The sequence below is a fragment of the Triticum urartu genome, chromosome 3A (genome assembly GCF_056163025.1).
Source record: "Triticum urartu cultivar PI428250 chromosome 3A, HENAU_Tu73, whole genome shotgun sequence".
NCBI classification, from domain to species: Eukaryota; Viridiplantae; Streptophyta; class Magnoliopsida; order Poales; family Poaceae; genus Triticum; species Triticum urartu.
The window spans coordinates 3,679,577-3,690,825 of NC_141875.1; the positions used below are offsets into that span (position 1 = coordinate 3,679,577).

Below are 11,249 nucleotides of genomic sequence, written 5' to 3' on the forward strand. Positions count from 1 at the left end.
AAGGTCCCATTTTCAAACTGTACCCCCCCCACGTGGATCGCCCTTTTAGTTTTAAAAAAAATAAAAGAAAATAATGGAAATGTCAAAAAAATAAAAGAAAATAAGTTTCTCATGTGATATGTGGTCTAGTTGTTGGGAATATTTGCAAATGTGAATTTTGACTTTATTAGCAAAATCTCTCTGAAATTTGTTAAAATGGGCATAACTTTTGCATACTAACTCGGATGAAAGAGTTTTCTATATGAAAAATCATCTACTCGAAAAGTTACATCCATTAGTCCCGGGACTAAAGGGTGCGATGACCATTAGTCCCGGTTCGTGCCTCAAACCGGGAATAAGTTTAGACCATTAGTCCCGGTTTGAGGCACGAACCGGGACTAATGGGGTTGAGACCTTTAGTCCCGGTCCGTGCCACGAACCGGTACTAAAGGTCCCATTTTCAAACTGTACCCCCCCCCCCCCCCCCCCCGTGGATCGCCTTTTTAGTTTTAAAAAAATAAAAGAAAATAATGGAAATGTCAAAAAAAATAAAAGAAAATAAGTTTCTCATGTGATATGTGGTCTAGTTGTTGGGAATATTTGCAAATGTGAATTTTGACTTTATTACCAAAATCTCTCTGAAATTTGTAAAAATGGGCATAACTTTTGCATACTAACTTGGATGAAAAAGTTTTTTATATGAAAAATCATCTACTCGAAAAGTTACATCCATTAGTCCGGGACTAAAGGGTGCGATGACCATTAGTCCCGGTTCGTGCCTCAAACCGGGACTAAAGATTAGACCATTAGTCCCGGTTTGAGGCACGAACCGGGACTAATGGGGTTGAGACCTTTAGTCCCGGTTCGTGCCACGAACCGGTAGTAAAGGTCCCATTTTCAAACTGTACCCCCCAGTGGATCGCCTTTTCAGTTTTTAAAAAAATAAAAGAAAATAATGGAAATGTCAAAAAAATAAAAGAAAATAAGTTTCTCATGTGATATGTGGTCTAGTTGTTGGGAATAATTGCAAATGTGAATTTTGACTTTATTAGCAAAATCTCTCTGAAATTTGTAAAAATGGGCATAACTTTTGCATACTAACTCGGATGAAAAAGTTTTTTATATGAAAAATCATCTACTCGAAAAGTTACATCCATTAGTCCCGGGACTAAAGGGTGCGATGACCATTAGTCCCGGTTCGTGCCTCAAACCGGGACTAAAGATTAGACCATTAGTCCCGGTTTGACGCACGAACCGGGACTAATGGGGTTGAGACCTTTAGTCCCGGTTCGTGCCATGAACCGGTACTAAAGGTCCCATTTTCAAACTGTACCCCCCCCCCCCACGTGGATCGCCTTTTTAGTTTTAAAAAAAATAAAAGAAAATAATGGAAATGTCAAAAAAATAAAAGAAAATAAGTTTCTCATGTGATATGTGGTCTAGTTGTTGGGAATATTTGCAAATGTGAATTTTGACTTTATTAGCAAAATCTCTCTGAAATTTGTTAAAATGGGCATAACTTTTGCATACTAACTCGGATGAAAAAGTTTTTTATATGAAAAATCATCTACTCGAAAATTTACATCCATTAGTCCCAGGACTAAAGGGTGCGATGAACATTAGTCCCGGTTCGTGCCTAAAACCGGGACTAAAGATTAGACCATTAGTCCCGGTTTGAGGCACGAACCGGGACTAATGGGGTTGAGACCTTTAGTCCCGGTTCGTGCCACGAACCGGCAGTAAAGGTCCCATTTTCAAACTGTACCCCCCCCCCCCCCCCCCCCGGTGGATCGCCTTTTCAGTTTTAAAAAAAATAAAAGAAAATAATGCAAATGTCAAAAAAATGAAAGAAAATAAGTTTCTCATGTGATATGTGGTCTAGTTGTTGGGAATATTTGCAAATGTGAATTTTGACTTTATTAGCAAAATCTCTCTGAAATTTGTAAAAATGGGCATAACTTTTGCATACTAACTCGGATGAAAAAGTTTTTTATATGAAAAATCATCTACTCGAAAAGTTACATCCATTAGTCCCGGGACTAAAGGGTGCGATGACCATTAGTCCCGGTTCGTGCCTCAAACCGGGACTAAAGATTAGACCATTAGTCCCGGTTTGAGGCACGAACCGGGACTAATGGGGTTGAGACCTTTAGTCCCGGTTCGTGCCACGAACCGGTAGTAAAGGTCCCATTTTCAAACTGTACCCCCACCCCCCCCCCCCCCCGTGGATCGCCTTTTCAGTTTTAAAAAAAAAATAATGCAAATGTCAAAAAAATGAAAGAAAATAAGTTTCTCATGTGATATGTGGTCTAGTTGTTGGGAATATTTGCAAATGTGAATTTTGACTTTATTAGCAAAATCTCTCTGAAATTTGTAAAAATGGGCATAACTTTTGCATACTAAGTCGGATGAAAAAGTTTTTTATATGAAAAATCATCTACTTGAAAAGTTACATCCATTAGTCCCGGGACTAAAGGGTGCGGTGACCATTAGTCCCGGTTCGTGCCTCAAACCGGGACTAAAGATTAGACCATTAGTCCCGGTTTGAGGCACGAACCGGGACTAATGGGGTTGAGACCTTTAGTCCCTGTTCGTGCCACGAACCGGTAATAAAGGTCCCATTTTCAAACTGTACACCCCCCCCGGTGGATCGCCTTTTTAGTTTTAAAAAAAATAAAAGAAAATAATGGAAATGTCAAAAAAAATAAAAGAAAATAAGTTTCTCATGTGATATGTGGTCTAGTTGTTGGGAATATTTGCAAATGTGAATTTTGACTTTATTAGCAAAATCTCTCTGAAATTTGTAAAAATGGGCATAACTTTTGCATACTAACTCGGATAAAAAAGCTTTTTATATGAAAAATCATCTACTCGAAAAGTTACATCCATTAGTCCCGGGACTAAAGGGTGCGATGACCATTAGTCCCGGTTCGTGCCTCAAACCGGGACTAAAGATTAGACAATTAGTCCCGGTTTGAGGCACGAACCGGGACTAATGGGGTTGAGACCTTTAGTCCCGGTCCGTGCCACGAACCGGTACTAAAGGTCCCATTTTCATACTGTACCCCCCCGGTGGATCGCCTTTTCAGTTTTAAAAATAAATAAAAGAAAATAATGGAAATGTCAAAAAAATAAAAGAAAATAAGTTTCTCATGTGATATGTGGTCTAGTTGTTGGGAATATTTGCAAATGTGAATTTTGACTTTATTAGCAAAATCTCTCTGAAATTTGTAAAAATGGGCATAACTTTTGCATACTAACTCGGATGAAAAAGTTTTTTATATGAAAAATCATCTACTCGAAAAGTTACATCCATTAGTCCCGGGACTAAAGGGTGCGATGACCATTAGTCCCGGTTCGTGCCTCAAACCGGGAATAAGATTAGACCATTAGTCCCGGTTTGAGGCACGAACCGGGACTAATGGGGTTGAGACCTTTAGTCCCGGTCCGTGCCATGAACCGGTACTAAAGGTCCCATTTTCAAACTGTACCCCCCCCCCCGTGGATCGCCTTTTTAGTTTTAAAAAAATAAAAGAAAATAATGGAAATGTCAAAAAAAATAAAAGAAAATAAGTTTCTCATGTGATATGTGGTCTAGTTGTTGGGAATATTTGCAAATGTGAATTTTGACTTTATTAGCAAAATCTCTCTGAAATTTGTAAAAATGGGCATAACTTTTGCGTACTAACTTGGATGAAAAAGTTTTTTATATGAAAAATCATCTACTCGAAAAGTTACATCCATTAGTCCCGGGACTAAAGGGTGCGATGACCATTAGTCCCGGTTCGTGCCTCAAACCGGGACTAAAGATTAGACCATTAGTCCCGGTTTGACGCATGAACCGGGACTAATGGGGTTGAGACCTTTAGTCCCGGTTCGTGCCATGAACCGGTACTAAAGGTCCCATTTTCAAACTGTACCCCCCCCCACGTGGATCGCCTTTTTAGTTTTAAAAAAAATAAAAGAAAATAATGGAAATGTCAAAAAAATAAAAGAAAATAAGTTTCTCATGTGATATGTGGTCTAGTTGTTGGGAATATTTGCAAATGTGAATTTTGACTTTATTAGCAAAATCTCTCTGAAATTTGTTAAAATGGGCATAACTTTTGCATACTAACTCGGATGAAAAAGTTTTTTATATGAAAAATCATCTACTCGAAAATTTACATCCATTAGTCCCAGGACTAAAGGGTGCGATGAACATTAGTCCCGGTTCGTGCCTAAAACCGGGACTAAAGATTAGACCATTAGTCCCGGTTTGAGGCACGAACCGGGACTAATGGGGTTGAGACCTTTAGTCCCGGTTCGTGCCACGAACCGGTAGTAAAGGTCCCATTTTCAAACTGTACCCCCCCCCGGTGGATCGCCTTTTCAGTTTTAAAAAAAATAAAAGAAAATAATGCAAATGTCAAAAAAATGAAAGAAAATAAGTTTCTCATGTGATATGTGGTCTAGTTGTTGGGAATATTTGCAAATGTGAATTTTGACTTTATTAGCAAAATCTCTCTGAAATTTGTAAAAATGGGCATAACTTTTGCATACTAACTCGGATGAAAAAGTTTTTTATATGAAAAATCATCTACTCGAAAAGTTACATCCATTAGTCCCGGGACTAAAGGGTGCGATGACCATTAGTCCCGGTTCGTGCCTCAAACCGGGACTAAAGATTAGACCATTAGTCCCGGTTTGAGGCACGAACCGGGACTAATGGGGTTGAGACCTTTAGTCCCGGTTCGTGCCACGAACCGGTAGTAAAGGTCCCATTTTCAAACTGTACCCCCACCCCCCCCCCCCCCCGTGGATCGCCTTTTCAGTTTTAAAAAAAAAATAATGCAAATGTCAAAAAAATGAAAGAAAATAAGTTTCTCATGTGATATGTGGTCTAGTTGTTGGGAATATTTGCAAATGTGAATTTTGACTTTATTAGCAAAATCTCTCTGAAATTTGTAAAAATGGGCAGAACTTTTGCATACTAACTCGGATGAAAAAGTTTTTTATATGAAAAATCATCTACTCGAAAAGTTACATCCATTAGTCCCGGGACTAAAGGGTGCGATGACCATTAGTCCCGGTTCGTGCCTCAAACCGGGACTAAAGATTAGACCATTAGTCCCGGTTTGAGGCACGAACCGGGACTAATGGGGTTGAGACCTTTAGTCCCGGTCCGTGCCACGAACCGGTACTAAAGGTCCCATTTTCAAACTGTACCCCCCCCCCGGTGGATCGCCTTTTCAGTTTTAGAAAAAATAAAAGAAAATAATGGAAATGTCAAAAAAATAAAAGAAAATAAGTTTCTCATGTGATATGTGGTCTAGTTGTTGGGAATATTTGGAAATGTGAATTTTGACTTTATTAGCACAATCTCTCTGAAATTTGTAAAAATGGGCATAACTTTTGCATACTAACTCGGATGAAAAAGTTTTTTATATGAAAAATCATCTACAGTGGATGCCACGTGTCGGTCACCCTTGACAAAAGCACTTCTGTGACGCGCGATTTATCGTCATGGAAGTGGACACTTCTGTGATGATAATTCTGGTAATGTCGTGGAACACTTCTACGACAGCACAGGTATGACTATCTTGATTCTGTCATAAATTTGTCATTGATGTACATGCATGACAAAAAAAGCGACCTACTGTGACAAACACGTATCATCACGGAAGTGTTTTTTTTGTAGTGTGTACCGACCATGAATATTCCAACCTGGTTTGGTGGATCAGAAGGGTCCGGAATACTGTCGCCATCGGAACAGCCCCCAATCTGGCCATCTTGTAATTGATACAACGACTCGGTCCCTCCGGTCGATGACTCGTCGCCAGAATAAACGACGGTCTCACCACCAGATTCCGATCTATCCTTGTATTCCCCTCCATGGATGACTCCCACGAAGGCACGCTTCATGGCTGGTTGACCCCGGGCAGATCGTGCACGCTGAGCCATTTTGACTAGGTCAGTGCAGATGTTCAGCTCAGGGCCCAGTTCACCGATCTTGCCGATGAAGACGTGGGCCTTCTACGGGCCGTAGAAACAGCAGGCCTTGTACGGGCCGCCGTAGAAACAATGGGCCTTCTACGGGCCGTATCATCAATGGGCCTTATATGGGCCGTATGATCGATTGGCCAAACATGGGCCAATAACAGGCCGCATTATGGCCATAAACGGTCTAGAGTTGGAATCGTCCGTTCATGGGCCGACCGTAACGGGCCATCATTAATAGGACGTATTTGATGACTCTATGAAAACGGCCCAACGTATTAACAGACCCCAAACGGGCCGACTGTAACGACGGGCTGAATTTGGCCCACAAGCAGAAAATGATAGTAATGGGCCGTAAGTAACCGAATGCTGCAAATGAGCCAAAGAATAAATGGGCCCTCAAAAGGCCGAAAGTTAACTTGGGTTGGAAACGGCCCAACGGAATAACGGGCCGTTAATGGGTATATAGTGATACACTGTTCATTACGGGCCAGTTCCACCATGGGCCGTTAAGGGGTGTAAAGTAATACACTGTTTATTACGGGCCAGTTTCAGCACGGGCCGCTAATGGACCAGGAGTTACAAAGGGCCTCATATGGGCCAAAAGACATCATGGGCTATACATGGGCCAGAAGTGAAAACGGGCTGGAATCATATTGGACAACCCAGATGACGCTACTGGGCCTAATTCGGATTGGGCATAACGGGCCTTGGCTTAGCGGGCTGTAAATGGGCTATATGCGAACATGCCGTTAACAGGCTTTCCTTGGGCCGGCCCTCCACCTTTTGACCAAGTCAAGCGGACCGGCCTTTTCACAGGAATGGGCCTCTGTTGGGCCGTGCCACGCGTTGACATATCATAGGCGCCTATCTGACCCACTGACGAGCTGACACGTGTTTCGTCCGGCCAATAAGAATTTACACATGGAAATTTCCCATTGGTCAGGGCTATTAACGGGTTATCGGATACAAAACCCGAACTGATAGCTTAACGGCGTTCCGTTACAGTGGATGCCACGTGTCGGTCACCCTTGACAAAAGCACTTCTGTGACGCGTGATTTATCGTCATGGAAGTGGACACTTCTGTGATGATAATTCTGGTAATGTCATGGAACACTTCTATGACAGCACAGGTATGACTATCTTGATTCTGTCATAAATTTGTCATTGATGTACATGCATGACAAAAAAAGCGACCTACTGTGACAAACACGTATCATCACGGAAGTGTTTTTTTTGTAGTGTGTACCGACCATGAATATTCCAACCTGGTTTGGTGGATCAGAAGGGTCCGGAATACTGTCGCCATCGGAACAGCCCCCAATCTGGCCATCTTGTAATTGATACAACGACTCGGTCCCTCCGGTCGATGACTCGTCGCCAGAATAAACGACGGTCTCACCACCAGATTCCGATCTATCCTCGTATTCCCCTCCATGGATGACTCCCACGAAGGCACGCTTCATGGCTGGCTTGACCCGGGCAGATCATGCACGCTGAGCCATTTTGACTAGGTCAGTGCAGATGTCCGGCTCAGGGACCAGTTCACCGATCTTGCCGATGAAGACGTGTATGCCACCAAAGGGGACCCGATACCCGTACTCAATTGATCTGGCCTCGGGGCCCCATCCTGCATGGTCGATGTAGAGCTTGCCGCGACGACTCTTGGTCATCCGGCCCACGGCGTAACCCTTGAGTCCTTCAAAGTTGCCCTCCAAGAACTTGAGACCATCGTGCGATAGCCCCACGGTGGGTGCCAACTATCGTGGTTTTGTCATGGCAGATGTCCTCTTGAAAGGACTTAGTCGTGGAACCATCGCTACGGGTTAGCTTGAAGGGGTTAAAGCGGACAAGGGACACAAGAGGGTTTATACTAGTTCGGCCCCTTCGATGAAGGTAAAAGCCTATGTCTATTTGTGATGGAATTTATGGGGTTTTGATGACCAGGGAGCGAATATGCTTCGCCTAAGTCTCGAGTTGTTATCTTTTGTCCTGAACCGCCGCCGGGTCGTCCCCTATATACATGGGTTGACGCCCGTCGGTTTACGGAGTCCCGATACCGGCTCATAAGCGTGTCCGGTTCGGTCTCCACTACTTCTATCTTACAATACAAGTTACATACTAAAAGCCGGTTTACAGCTGCAGGCCTTAAACCGGTCCTGGGCCCTGGGCCTTACACAACATCATCATCTGTCTTCATGGGCTTCAAGCATAACCAACTACTGATGAAGTTAACCCAGCCTCTCCTGGACGGCTTACACCCAATAGTAATATCCCCAACACACCGCCTATGGGTGCGATTTAATATCTAATGCTCAGTTGTGTTAGTCTTGTTATTTATATTAGTTATTTCTGCATTTTATACATTCTTAAAAATGCCATTTCTATGCATATGTTATAACTTTTAAACCATTGGTCCGATTAAAATATGTTATATATGTAAGTTTCTTAGAATTTTGCCAAGTTTCTTAATAAGTTATTTTCACATATGTCAACAATTTTTAACTTGGTGTCTGAATTAAAATTGCTCAAATATCCTTGTAAAATTGCTAAACTCGTAACTAATTAACTTCATTTCAGATCACAAAATTTTACATATGGTTTAGGAAAGTACAAATGTGTAGATTGCAACTAAACTCATAGCCAATTAACTTTATTTTCATATATACCATTGAGTTTCATGTTAGCAACTCCTATAATACAGTTTAGGGAAGAACCTTAATTATCCTCATTAAATGCCATGAGGTATTTTTGAGGGATGCTATCTAAATGTTTCCCACCTCATTTAATATGACTAGATAGAGTAGTTTACTTCTGTTTCACCGCCTTGCCATGTTACAACATTTAATATTGTTGTGTAACTAAATGCCTTTCCGGTTAGTGCTTTCCAAAGGAGTACACTGAGTGTTACATCTCAAGGCGTCTGTTGGGTTGTGATCCAACGGAGAAATTTACGGTTACATCAAATCCCACAATTTATTAAAAGAATACATGTTTTATGAACATATTAAATCACACGGTTCACCTAGAATGTAACATGTGCAATACATAACTAGAATAAAGTGATTTTTTGAACTTTTGCATGTGCTATTGACAGTACAATGCACACGTTCCATATGACATGTAACGTGTGTGATGACTAGTATCATCGCAAATGGTATATGGGAAGAAACAACAAGAGATAGTTATGCCATCACAAGCAATTTAATGAAACGAATTGTCAGTGATTGACTCCATATTCTCATATGATTCTTGGTTTAGAAATCACGTGGGATGGTTTTATGATTGCAAACATTTTCCATGTGGTCCGTCATGGACTCCCCTATAGCCAACCCACTCAATCACATGGTATCGGAAACATTATGAGGTGCCATGTTGTTAAGACTACAATGTCAATGCCATCTGAAGAAGTTAAAACATGTTTTTTACGTTTTTTTGGAAAAATGAAAGATAAAGAATAACCTAATAGATTATTATGAGAGCACAATGATTCATGTTGTTGATGGGCACCTCATATATTGCCATGAGAGCATCAATTATCAATGTTAACTAAGATAGCGATCTTTCCTCGCTCGGGAAGCTTACCTTAATATGACTATAGATATGATGGCCTTGGGTTGCGAAGTGCCACCAAACAAAAAAATATGATAAATATGACCAAGTTTTTTGAGGTGTATATATACCAAGGGTATCAGAAATCAACCCCGACAGGGTGTGCATGAGAACTTAGGCAGGGTGTCCATGCACCAATGTCCTTCCTGACCTTGTTCCTCGGACTTTTGATTCCCTTGCTTTATGAAATTGACCCTCCTAATTTTCCAGACTTCCCCTGGAACTCCAAAAACCTATTTTCACTTAAAGCATAAGTATTGAAAACATGAACTAGCTCTACAAAATTGATTAATATGTTGGTCCAAATAAATTTGAATATTTTTGTAACTAATAGAATTATGGAATGAATAGAACAAAAAACATAGATAAATTAAGAAGATAGCATTGGTTCCCTTTTTGTAGCCAGTGTGCTTTACCGTCAATCTTAGTTTGGATGCTATATAAATAGTAATGCACTTATCACCTGTCAATGTGCGGAATGATTCAATTCAACAAGCTAAACTTAGATAGGTGATAGATATGCTATTTATTTTAAGTTCTAAGACGTGTGCCAAGTTTAGTTCACTTGGTTGTATTCCACCGGTTAATTTTGCTTCCTTGCTTTCCTCTTGGCCTTACGACCTAACTATTTAAACTATCTATAGGGCACGGACATTATAAGAACCTCAAAACGATAGAAACCAAAACACACACCATCTTGACAACATTCTTTGCCTTCTCTCAGAAAAATCGCCGACATTCCGCCATTATACCATCTAGGCCTGGAGGAAGACAACCATGTGTTGTTTGATTTTTTTCTGCCTTATGGCTACATGTAGTAAGTATAATTATCCATAGTATCAGCATTTCGCCGAAGTTTCATGTTGTGCAATGACATATCAACATTGCTGGACACATTCATTCATATTACTTCTCCTAACCTTTCTATTTATCCACAGGTGAGGTTTCATCTACCGAAAACATGTGCTATCACAACCATTGGGATACATGCCATCCTGATCAAAATGGAATGTGTCGAGATAGTTGTGTGGAAGACGGATGGGATGATGGACAATGCCGGAACAGGTTTAAAAGACTAATGGGTGCCAAGTGCGAATGTTACCCTAAGACTTGTGATCATTAGGGAGGCAACATGCGACTTTCTTCTACCAAGTTACTGCTATTTATAAATTTACATCGGTTTTAATGATTGACGTCAAACATGTTGTAACACCAATCATGGTGAATACTATATCACCTTCTATTTATTTTTTATTCCAGACCATTGTATTCAAAATTATGATGTTACACAATTATACATAATTACTGTTTGATGTATCCTTAAACTAAACAGATTTTGAGTGTTTATTAGCAACATTTGATATTTCACTCGCATGCATCATCCTAGTAAGAAATCATGTGTTTATTTACTAGGTTTGGTAATCAATGTGAATAAATTAAATGAGCCTTGATGAAAATTTACGATATATCCTAAAAAGTGGGGTAAAGAATCACACATAAGTTCCATCTTTTGTCAGACAAAGTGGGATGAGACCTCAAATGTATTACTAAGAACACCTCATAGTTGTATCCTTAATCTTAATGTACTGAGCATGCCCCATGTTGCTTCAGGCTGCCCCATAACTGATGCTAGACATCACCTCGGGTGTCACTAGTGCAGAACCGGGCAATAGCACCG

The 11,249-nt window shown here is 40.8% G+C and overlaps 1 long non-coding RNA gene across 1 annotated transcript; it reads left to right on the forward strand.

Moving 5' to 3' along the window:
- Window positions 1–10,146: 10,146 nt before the first annotated feature.
- Window positions 10,147–10,903, forward strand: LOC147977568 (uncharacterized). The gene is made up of 2 exons (XR_015599453.1): window positions 10,147–10,388; window positions 10,510–10,903. It is a non-coding gene; the product is annotated as an uncharacterized LOC147977568 (long non-coding RNA).
- Window positions 10,904–11,249: the final 346 nt, after the last annotated feature.